The sequence below is a fragment of the Tursiops truncatus genome, chromosome 15 (assembly GCF_011762595.2).
Source record: "Tursiops truncatus isolate mTurTru1 chromosome 15, mTurTru1.mat.Y, whole genome shotgun sequence".
Lineage (NCBI taxonomy): Eukaryota > Metazoa > Chordata > Mammalia > Artiodactyla > Delphinidae > Tursiops > Tursiops truncatus.
Window position 1 is genome coordinate 8,937,360 of NC_047048.1, and position 10,838 is coordinate 8,948,197.

The 10,838-nt window shown below is 46.1% G+C and overlaps 1 protein-coding gene and 1 non-coding gene across 3 annotated transcripts in view; both read left to right on the plus strand.

Moving 5' to 3' along the window:
* Nucleotides 1-3,681, plus strand: part of HIP1 (huntingtin interacting protein 1) — a 153,218-nt gene extending 149,537 nt beyond the window's left edge. For both annotated transcript variants that reach the window (XM_033839212.2, XM_033839213.2), the window contains exon 32: nt 299-3,681. The gene's annotated coding sequence lies outside the window, so the exon portion shown is untranslated. The remainder of the gene's footprint in view (nt 1-298) is intronic.
* Nucleotides 3,682-6,245: 2,564 nt separating this feature from the next.
* On the plus strand, nt 6,246-6,318 carry TRNAG-CCC (transfer RNA glycine (anticodon CCC)). The gene has a single exon. It is a non-coding gene; the product is annotated as a tRNA-Gly (tRNA).
* The last annotated feature ends 4,520 nt before the right edge of the window (nt 6,319-10,838 follow it).

The following is a 10,838-nucleotide window of genomic DNA, read 5'->3' on the forward strand; positions in this document are numbered from 1 at the left end:
GTCACGGGCCAGCCCCTGGGAGTGCACGCCACGCCCCTCATCCGGTGCTGAGCACCTGCCCGGCCTTCCAAAGACTCCCTCCACAGCCCATGATCTGTGTTCTCTCACTCCTCCCCCACCGCCAAGAAGAGGGGAGCCCAGGGCCACCCCGACAGAGGGGACCTCCCTCCCGGTCCTGCCTGTTTTACCCCCAAACAGTTGGTGTCCTTGTTGGGGGGTGGGGTGGGAGGCTTGTTGCTACTGCTGTTGAGCTGGAGAGCGAAGATCTTACGCGTTTTCTTTTCTGTTTTCTTCTCAGCCTTTTCCGTTTCATCATTTGCACAAACTTGTGAACACTGGGGGACTGGTGGATTCCAAACCGTGACCCGACCCTGAGGCTGCACAGAGTCGGAAGAAGAGCAGAAGTGTCCTGGCCGAGAATGCCAAGGCAGTGCCCCCCTCTTTTGGCAGTCCCATGGATTCCCACTGCTTCTTATGGTGGTCGGGTCTTTTTTTCCCCAAGTTTCACTCACATAGCCAACACTCCCAGGGGATCGCCCCTGAAGCCCTGAGCTATTGGGGGCCCCTAACCACAGCAGCTCACAGCAATGGTGCTGCCTAGGCTTCGCCACGGTGCTCCCCGCCGGCCCCCCGAGCCGAGCGTCCTGCTGAGCAAGTGTGGGTCAGCCGAGGCCACTCCCTGGGGCCGGGCGGAAGGAGAGCGAGTGCCTTGCCTTCTAAAGCTGGAGCCCAGCCGAAAGCTCTGCCCACCTTCACAAGTGAGGGGCGACAGAGAGAGGGAGAGGAAGGGTGCACACAGCCCAGGTCTTCAGGAGGCCACCTTTCTTGGAAACTCCTTGTGACCGGGCTGAAAAGCCTTATCCCATGCTTGAACCCAGCCGGTGAGAGTAGCCACACTTCCTCCCCCCGGAAGGAATCTTCCATGGCCCCTCAGTTGACACCTCCCTTCATACCCAGGCAGGGCCCTAAGAGGGAACACGTGAGGGGTTTCCAATCCCTTTCTCCAAATGTCTGCCTTGGCACCCTCTTGAATCTCAAGAAGATAGTTCCATGTTCTACCTAATGGACAGACCCAGAAGATCAGGCCAACTTACTTGCTCCCAGCAGGAAAGACCCTGGGCTTGGTTTGGTACCTTGAATATTCTGACTGATCTCCATTAGCAGCAGTGCTGGCAGCAACCAGGATTTCAGGTGTGACTGGCTAGGCTTGCGTTGCCGCCTGAGTACATCCGTCTTTAAGAATCGGAAACAAGACCTAGAGGCCATCCCGATCTGTCGTTGCCGGTTTGGGTCTTGAAGGGGAAAGCTCCTCAGAGCACCTGGGTCAGGGAAAACGAGAGGAGGGCCACTGGCTCTGACCCCTTCCAACCACACATCCCGGGCCCTGGCTGCCTCGCGGACAGGATGAGGACAGAAGGAGCTTGAACGACGTCCTGGAGATGGGCGGCCCGCCAGCACTTCTTCACCTCCAGATGGACCCCAGCATTTAAGTGACCTTCCCATCTTGGACAAACAACGTCTTCCTTCCTTTATCTGTAGCAATTCATAGGTAGTAGCCAACAAGCACTTCCCAGGACCTGTCCCCAAGGACCATTGCTGAGTGTTGCTACGTGACAGGTTGTGAGACTCCCTTTTGATCACTGTGAATCAACTCTCTCTCCTTCCTAAGCCCCCACCGCCGACTCCCTTTCTCTGCATTTTCTAACTAGGGCACTCAAAAACCTGCGTCCCATGAGCTCAGATTATGAGACGCAGATGTGTGATCTCCATACTGGGCTGAGGAGGCGGCAGCAGTAGAAACTGACCGGTCTTACGTTTACTGCTTCTTTGTGCTCAACTATTTTTCCACCCAAGCCTCAGAAGGAATGATGTGTAGCATCCCTGGCTCAGCTGTGCCTATTAAGCCAATTGGTGTGTTCTCAGCATGGGTCAACACTTCCAAACGTGGCTGGTCCTCACTTCCAGAATCAAAGCCATTCAGACTATTGTGCTCCAAATTACCGATGGGGGGAAAATCTAGTATATGGGACCAGATTAGGATTCCCTGAGTAACGCTCCCTCTAAAAAGAAGCCACAGTAATTTTTAAAACCTTCATGGGCTTCTCCGGAGTAATAAGACAGTTAAGAAAGCACTTAAACAGGAACACAGGCTAATTCAGTCTCACATGAGGAAATATAGGTCAGAATTAGTATAATTACTTTTATAATCGCTTGACTCAGAAGCTAGTCCATTCTCTAGCCCAAATCAAAATGTCATACCTTGGCTACTCTAAAAATGAGCGTGTTATCCTGGGTGTGAAATGCCTTGGTTAAAACAGGAATCACATCCTCAGGCTAAAAATGAACCTCACAGCCTTTTAAATTAGTCACTGAGCATCATTCGTGACTTGAGTCTCATGGGTCAGTGTGAATGGGTCAGAGCAAGGCAGGACAGCAATGAAGTGATGCCTTAGCGTTGACGAGAGGCCGAAATACAGCCGTATCCATGATTTTAATTGTGTAGCACAGTGTCTCATATCTCTAGAGTAAGGATATGAGTGTACATAATAAGGAAAAAACATTGAAGGAAAGACCTACCTCTGTGGGGTTATTTATATCTGAGCACGGAGTTTAAATGAGACTCGAATTTAGATTGTTTGCTGATTCTGCTGCCCACAACAGGATCCCTGAATTGGAGTCCCTGACCCAGTGGCTGGAAGAACCATTGTCCAGAGCATCCTTTCTTGGAAGTGTCTGAGCTGCCAAGGCAGACGGCAGGGTTTACACCGGGTACCACGGGGATCATGAGCTCATGTCTCCAGTCCGGTTGGTTTGCTTCGGCCTCTCACTGAGGAGCTGGTTTGGGGTTTGCACCTGGGTGGCGCCTGCTTCTTGGCCAGCTCCTTAGTCTAGAGGGATCTCCTGGCTCCACTTACCTTGGTCTTTACCAAGTGGTGATGTTCTTGCTACCTTCTACCACCTTTCTGCGTCTCTGGAAATCCTTTCTGCCAGTGAAAGCCTTCAGTCCTGGCATTGGCCTTCCAACCAGACTGGCTTTGCCCGGTCTCCGCCATCCTCGGTCCTCCAGAGACCGCGCTGCCTGTTGCATAGAAAACCACCACCTCGGGCCTGCCAGCCATCAACACAGCATACCGGGCCAGCTGTCTACTGCTCACATCTCCCAGGTCCAGACCAAAATACAGGATTAGCAACCCACAGTGGCAACTTGGCCTCTCACCCCAGGAGCCAAAGCAACATGAAACAATTGGTCAAACATTGTTGGGTCCGATTCTGAGAGTAGGTGATTTCCAGACATGTCTTTCAGGTGACCCTCAACTACCTCAGGTTTGAAGGCCCTAAATTAGGCTGATTACTACTCACAGGGACAAACTGAGGGGGTTCAGATAAATCTTGGTGATAACGCAATTGTCTCAAACTTATAACAAACTCTTTCACATTTAGGTTTTCAGGGATGGGATTGGGTTTCTTCTTCTGTTTTTAACCTTTTCCCCAATTTTCCATTAGAATAGTTCCTATAAATGAATTTCATTTTTCACTGAGTGCCTACCTTCCCAGGGCAGGTAGCCACTGGCTTTGTTTCCTTCCAACAGTACTTTTATTATGGTATTAAGACTTTCCTTTGTATAATACATTGCATCTGTGTTTTCAATTTTTCAATAAATATTTCAACCTGGCAATGGAGAGGAGTGGTGATAACTGACCAATCAATGTGGTTTTGAGGTCTGGGGTTTCAGTGAAAAGCCTACATTTATATCCCAAGGTTCACTGAATCCACTTAGCTCTGCACCTCTGGGAATGTGTCTTAAAAACAGGACATTTTCTGAAGCGTAAAACTATTGCATTTCCTATGCTACTTTAGAAAAAAGAAACATTAGTTTGCACCCCTTAGCACTTTTCCATCCTCTCTATCCTCTCGTCCTTGGGAGTGATCAAACAGTGTCTAAGTGTTCAATGTAGTACTGTAATTTATCTAGAAGGCCAGGTCACTGCATGAAATCTGGGGTCTTGAGCCATGGATATTCCTTTCTCCACCCTAAAGATGTAAAAATAATCTGCCATCTGAAAAATGCATGGGGCGAATTCTGCTCGGGGCCAGAAGCTGCCAATCACAAGGGGATTCAGAGCGAGCCGGTCACGGCTACCAGAGGATTTGCAGAGGGAGCTGACAGAATGGGGCCGGCTGCATGGTGACTTTCCCCGGCAGGATCGTCTGTAACCTAATGCTGCCAGTGCGTTAAGCCAACAGGACCTGCCAGGGAGGAAGGGAGATGGGGAAGGCCTGGGGTTGGCAAGCAGGGGGATTGCCCAAATGACTCACAAAGGACAGAGAGAATGAAGCAAGCCATCGGTAGAGTCTGTAACTAAGGAGGTCAAATAATCAGGAAAACTGAAGGAAAATAGTGTTGAAAGTGCCCAGTGGGGAAGATGATCTTGATAAATACAGAAAACGGGAAACCCTTGCCTACAGCTGTGTTTTTCTGCTCTCTCTAGCAGGATGCAAAGGTGAGCCTGCTCCATTTGAAGCCCCACTGATAGAATGGACGGTTCTTGGTCACAGCCCTCTTGCATGTCACTCCTGGAGCTTGAGTGTGAAACTGAGAGGTCCAGAAAGCCAAGCAGAGAACCACCGGGAGCAAACAGGGGCCCCAGGCTTTGAAGTGCCTTCTCCCCGAAACCTGCACATGACACTGACCAGGTGCCCCAGAGGCTCTGGTACTTACCCCCTTAGGGGTCTTTCCGGGGCCCTGTGGCCAGGCCCCAGTTCTAAGAGGGCAGCCTGGGTGGCTGGTCACTCTGGCCAGTGGAGTATTTCTTACGGGAAATCGTGAGATCAGGCCACCAGAATGTTTTATGGCTAACAAGCCGTAAAGAAGGACCGAGGGGGAGTTAGGGTTTATACAGACAGGAGCCAAATTTGTTTGGGACCTAGGGGTGGCCCTGGCAAAGTGAAAATGAACAAAGGGTTGAAATGGGCAAGTGGGAGGGTAGCCTAGATGAGATTGAAGCCAAGGGTATATAGCCAAAATATCCTATATACCACACTGTTGTGATTTAAAGCCAGTGAGATTTAATCTTGGTCACCATGGCTGTACTCAGCCTCTAACACATTACCCAACGTACGTTTAAACATTCTGGAGTGAATGAACTCTTTTTACACCACATTCTTAGTTATACACATATGTTATGCATCCGTTCATTGCACAGGCTCTGAAATTTCCAATGAAGCCTTTCCGTTCCCTGCCCTTACATTAACATGCTGATTAGTCATTGTTAAGTGTCTGCTCTACCAGGCACTGGGAACACAGTGGAGAGCAAATATAGACGCGGTCCCGCCCTTCTGGAGCTTACAGGCTATGGGAGGAGACAAATAGGATAATCAAATAATCACAGTAACAAGTGTGTAACGACAACTGGAGGAAGTGCAGTAAAGGAACAGGACAGAGTTCTCTGAGAGCATGTAAGGATGCCACTGGGGTGGGGTACAAAGGGAATTTCGTTTTTACCTGGACTGTTTTCTTTTGATGGGGTTCAGGACGTGCTACCCCAAAATATAGCACTTTGGCCTGTGGAATATTTGAAACTGAAGGAAATTGAGAATGGCATATGGAGGAGGGACTTTCTGACCTTCCTCTGAAGCAGATCATGTGAGAGGTGCCCTGCTTGTACCCAGAGGAAAGGAACCTCCTTATCTCCACGTGAGGGATGCCGAGAGGAATCTAAGCAGACCTCGCTGTTTCCCCAGTTTCCTACGCTCAGCTCGTGTCCTCTCGTCCTCTCCCATTTTCCCTTAATTCTCCACTCTTCATCCAATCGAGCATAAACACACTCAGGTGTGACTGCCTCTTTAGGTCTTCATTCCCTTATGAAGGCTCCCACATCACATAGAACTTACATCAAAGACATTTGTGTGCTTTTCTCATTAGTCTTTTGTTACAAGGGCCCCAGCTGCGAACGTAGAAGGGTAAAGGGAAATGACCTTTTCCCTCTGTTATAGTTTCTGGCAACCACGGAGGGATGGCTGGGACACCTCATTGGCTCTGCGGCCTGTAGACAGGATCCTGGGAAAACTAACCAAAACCAGTGAAAGGTAAGAATGTTCTACCAAAGTCAGCTCTCCCGGGTCTCCGTCTGTAGGGCCCAGTTGAGAGAGGAAGGTAAAAAGTATCTCCTTGTCCCTTCCTTTTCTAATTCAGATTAGCACGAGAAAAACATTTGTCAAAATTAATTCTTTGGATTGTGGGACTTCCCTGGTGGTCCAGTGGTTAAGACTCTACACTCCCAATGCAGGGGGCCCAGGTTCGATTCCTGGTCAGGGAACTAGATCCCACATGCATGCCCCAACTAAGAAGTCCGCATGCCGCAACTAAAGATCCCATGGGCCGCAACGAAGATCCCATGGGCCACAACTAAGACCAGGCACAGCCAAAATAAATAAATAAATAAATATTTAAAAAAAATTATTTGGATTGTGACTCTGGTTGAATTTGGTTTGGGGGGCCCATTGGTTATTGATCTTGCTCTCCTGTTTGTCAGCTCCTGCTTTCCTGTTTGTCTTGTTTTTTTGTTTGTTTTTGCGGTACGCGGGCCTCTCACTGTCGTGGCCTCTCCCGTTGCGGAGCACAGGCTCCGGATGCGCAGGCTCAGCGGCCATGGCTCACGGGCCCAGCCGCTCCGCGGCATGTGGGATCTTCCCGGACCGGGGCACGAATCCGTGTCCCCTGCATCGGCAGGCGGACTCTCAACCACTGCGACACCAGGGAAGCCCCCTGTTTGTCTTGTTTTGTGTCCTGGGGGCTCGTCTTGGCTTTCCTCCTGCCAAAGCATGAAAATTGTCAGTTCTTGCCTGTGCAGGAGGCCAACCAGCAGGTAGGGTCCCCAAGAATATGGCTGCACAGAAATGTGGGCTGTACCTCATTTGCAGCTAACATCCTACGAATTGTTCCCAGCTCTCTGGGGGAAACAGTGATCTTTCTTTCTTTCTTTTGGCTCTCTTTGGGAGTGGCTCCAGATCACAGGAGGACTGCGTACTTGCACCCTCTGTGCGGAGGCCTCTTGTGTCCTCTGTTAAGTCATAAACAGCTTTTACTGGTTTTGGTTTTGAGTCAGTTGGCACAGGTATGACTTTGGTTTTAAAAAAGAAAAAAAGGAGTAGGTAGTCAACACTGCCAGGAATATTTGTTGTTCATCTCAGCTGATAATAAGATATTTGAAAGAATTTTTTTCGAGGGGAGTTCCCTGGCGGCTTAGTGGTTAGGACTCGGTGATTTCATTGCCATGGCCTGGGGTCAATCCCTGGTTGGGGAACTAAGATTCCAACAAGCCGCGCCAAAAAAAAATTTTGTTTTAACGAGCTCTGTTGTCAGAAGTTGGCTTAATTGGAAGCTGATATCCAGACCCTGATAGGAGCTATTTTTTAAGGCGTCTCTTGTTTGTGTGGTCGTGCTGCTCCGTGGGAACTTCTGTCCACTGAAACCCCGTTCTCGAGCCCCTGCCGACTGTATGGTGCACCAGACCTGTCTTCCTCCTTTTTTTCCTTTAATGTTTTATTTATTTTATTTTATTTATCTCTTTGTGGCTGCATTGGGTCTTCATTGCTGTGCGCGGGCTTTCTTCTAGTTGCTGCGAGCGGGGGCTGCTCTTCGTTGGGGTGCGTGGGCTTCTCATTGCAGTGGCTTCTCCTATTGTGGAGCACCGGCTCTACCCGCACAGCCTTCAGTAGTTGTGGCTCGCAGGCTCTAGAGCGCAGGCTCAGTAGTTGTGGCGCACGGGCTTAGTTGCTCTGCGGCATGTGGGGTCCTCCCGGACCAGGGCTCGAACCCGTGTCCCCTGCATTGGCAGGCAGGTTCTTAACCACGGCGCCACCAGGGAAGCCCTGTCTTCCTCCTTCTTGTTGACATGATGCTGCTGGGGATAATTGGATCGTCATTGGATTCTTTGGGAAACATAAGATCTCCCCGAACTGGCCCCTCTTCAACCTCTCCCTTGCCATTGCTTCTGCTTTTTTCCCCTGTGCCTTCTTTGATCTTCCATCACTTCCCTTGAGTCCTCTGCTGTGACTCCCTTCAAGCCCCTGGCTCCTCCATCCTTCTGTCCACCTCTGCCAGACCTTGTTATACACCAGCCCCTCAGCCACTTGAACTTTAGGCCCCTGCTCTCAAGGGACTGAGGGTCCCCCAGAAGCAACGACCTGAGGCTGAAAAGGAAAAAGGCTAATTGCAAAAAGGCTGACTATTTTATCCACTCAGATGAGCTTTGGAGACATCCAGACAGCCGCTAGATGTCTCCTCAGTCACTCACCTAAAGCGTAGTTCTCAGCCTTCATAAGATTACCTATCAGGTCAAATGAAAATCCTAGAAACTTGCTCCACAAATATTGATAAAAAGAATTAGCCCTTATATTGAGTAGGTAACCTCAACTTGTCCCATTTGCCAGAAACACAATTTGGTTAAAAATATAAAGTAGGTATAAGGACTTCCCTGGTGGTCCAGTGGTTAAGAATCCACCTTCCAATGCAGGGAACGTGGGTTTGATCCCTGGAACTAAGATCCCACATGCTGCGGCATAACTAAGCCCATGCACTCTACAGCCTGCGCACCACAACTAGAAAGAAGCCTCTGCGTCACAACAAAGATCCTGCGTGCCGCAACTAAGACCCAACTCAGCCAAATAAATAAGTGTTTTAAAATATATATATAAAGTAGGTATAAACCAGTGAGTTTGTATTACTAAGTTTTACTGACGCATGCTTAAAATTATAAAATGAAAGCTCTAGGATCACTGCATTTGTCTGTATGTATGCGTATGTCTATGCATGTATATTACGTTTAGGTGATTTTTTTCTACCTTTGGATGGTATTACCAAATTAGTTATAAAATCCATTAAAGAGGCTCTATTTGAATTGGCTTAGAGATAAATGAGTGAGAAGTCTAGAAACTAACCCAATTTTGTTTTAAGTTCACATGATCTGGGATAAATATTTGGTAAATAAAGCTAGTCTTAAAATTGTTGGCAAAATAAAAACGGGCATGTCTTTGGAGTTGTCAGCATTAAATATAATGCAGACATACAATTTTTTCCCACCTAGGTTTATACTAAGTCAAACAAGCTTAAGTTATCTCTGCTAGATACTTAAGATTATAAAACTATAAATCCAACCTAAGAACAAAATTTACGATAGAAATGAATTGCTTGATGTGTCAAGCATGGCAATTTAAAAAATTATGTTTGACTTTGAAAGCTCTTTGCTTCTGTGATATTTTTGATACGTGCCTGATTTGTCAACGAGAAAAATAACTTGAGATGATGGCTAGCTTTGTTTATTGTCTCATGACATTTTCACAAGCAAGTCAAGCATTGCTAAAAGTGTTAAGAACAAGAGAATTAAATAGACATGAATGAAAAAAGTTTATAAATAAACTTTTCAACAATAATTTTATTTTCTAATATGTATACTTAAAAATAGGTTCAAAAACCTTTTGACAACTTGAAACCTTAAAGCTGTTCTAAGTTAAGTGATATTCAATGAATATCTAGATCATTTCCAAATAAGGTAAAATACTGAAACATTAATTGCTGACCATAAGTTTATTTATTTGGGGCTTCTTAAATTCTACAGAGACAAAAGATATTCGGGTTCATTAGTGAACATGAATTTTGCCACATGGAAAATTGTACTGTGACAACAAGATCCTACTGTATAGCACAAGGAACTATCTTCAGTATCCTGTAATAAACCATAATGGAAAAGAATAGGAAAAAGAATATGTATATATACGTATAACTGAATCACTTTGCTGTACACCAGAAACTAAGACAACATTGTAAATCAACTATACTTCAATTTTTAAAAATTGAAAATTGTACTATAAGGAAGCATATACCCATAAAAAATTATGAGACAGTATATTTGTAAAATGTATTAATCTTCTACAGAATGATAGTATGTGGCAGACAGTTCACAATTGCTTACTTCCTAGTGTTCACAGAAAAATAAAGATTATTAATGGGTAAAAATTATAATCAACATATGTAAATGAAACTACTAGAAGCCATAAGGATGAAGTGAAACAGCTATATATGCCAAACATGCAAAGTATGAAGGACATATTTTTGTTAATGGAAAAAGAGAAATTCAGTCCTAAAATAGAATGACTGGTTGTTCTAGAATGAGATGGAGGAAAAGAATAGGACAAAACCCAAATGGATTTTTTTTTTTAATTGTTGAAGGTTTGTGGAAAAGGAATCTTGGAAAAGGAATCTTATTTTGTGTGGTCAAAGCTGGCTAGGATTGGACAGATTTATTTATAAGGTTTCTTTTTTTTTAAATTAGCTTTAGTGTTAATTGTACACTGATACACACCTAAAATTTGGCTTTCTCTGTTAAAATGACAAAGATTTCTTAGATTAGTGGTCTGTTCTTAATAAGAAATTGTAAAAAAAGAAAAGAAAAGAAAAGAAAAGAAAAAAGATTTATCTTTTAAGTAATCTGTCTGGGAAACCAGATTTTGTGTTTTGTAATTATTTTCTGTGCTTCATGTTGTCTTTATCAGGTCTTTGATTGAGTCTTCTCAGTATCAAAAGAGCTAAGTTTTGTTCACACCCATGTGACCTTCTGTATTTGCCTTTAAAATCGTTTATTGTCACTTTGGTTAAAAAGATGACTAAGGGACTTCCCTGGTGGTGCAGTGGTTAAGAATCCACCTGCCAATGCAGGAGACACGGGTTTGAGCCCTGGTCCGGGAAGATCCCACATGCCATGGAGCAACTAAGACCGTGCGCCACGACTACTGAGCCTGCGCTCTAGAGCCCGTGAGCCACACCTACTGAAGCCCGCGT